Genomic DNA, 965 nt, shown 5'->3' on the forward strand with positions numbered 1-965 from the left:
AGCCAACCAGAGGTTTAGAATGGTTTGGGCCTCAGCTCTAGCCTTTCCACTTCCTCCTTGTTTAGTCATTAAGGATAACAACACAGGAGAGGATGGCCTGTCTGCCTCCTTGGCTTTCTGGCCCTTCTCCTGGGCTTCCCAGTGTGTGTTCAAGGGCACACTTAGGGGCACCTGGTGTGTCAGATGCCTGTGCCTGTGGAAGGACACAGAACAGACTGAATAAGCTCTGGTTCCTGTGGACTGGGAAGCCGGGGTGGGACAGGAAGATGCTTCTGCTGTTCACACTTTTAAAACGTTTAACTGTTATCTGCTTGAAGAATATTATGATGCAAAATAAATAAATAAAATAAAAAAGGAAGAAGAAACTGCTGCCACCCACCCCCAAGAAATACTTTCCCCTAAGAACTGAAGAAGTTAATTTATCATTATTTAATTTTTACCTAGAAAACACAAATCTAAAGATGATGATAAAAATTGGCTAGGATCTGGCTAGAACCAGCATTATTAAAGTCAATGCAGTAATTTCCATACCTGTAGTCAGTAAGCAGTTGTGAACATAATTAAAGCCCTAACTTACAGTTCTTAACAACAATGAAAGATGAAATATTCAGAAATAAACCTGAAGAATCTGTAAAGGCTGTGAGAGAAACTATTGAAGAATGAAAAGAAGATTTGAACAGATAAAAGTGTAGGTCACACTCTTAGATAGGAGGCCTCAGGACTTCCTAGACTGAGCTTAAGGTTAATGCAGCCCCAGCAAGAACATCAAAACAATTTTCCTTTGAAACTAGGTAAACTGACTCCAAGTTTTAAAAGAAAACTTGTAAAGCAGTAATGACCTATGATCAGGGTTCCCAGCTTTTAAAACGTGATATTCTTATAACTTAGAAATGTACTCATTAAATGTACTAAATGTTGTACTTTGAATTGATGAAGGAAAAAAGATAGATTCATTAGCACTAATG

This window comes from Microtus pennsylvanicus, chromosome 2 (assembly GCF_037038515.1).
Source record: "Microtus pennsylvanicus isolate mMicPen1 chromosome 2, mMicPen1.hap1, whole genome shotgun sequence".
In the NCBI taxonomy this organism is placed as follows: Eukaryota; Metazoa; Chordata; class Mammalia; order Rodentia; family Cricetidae; genus Microtus; species Microtus pennsylvanicus.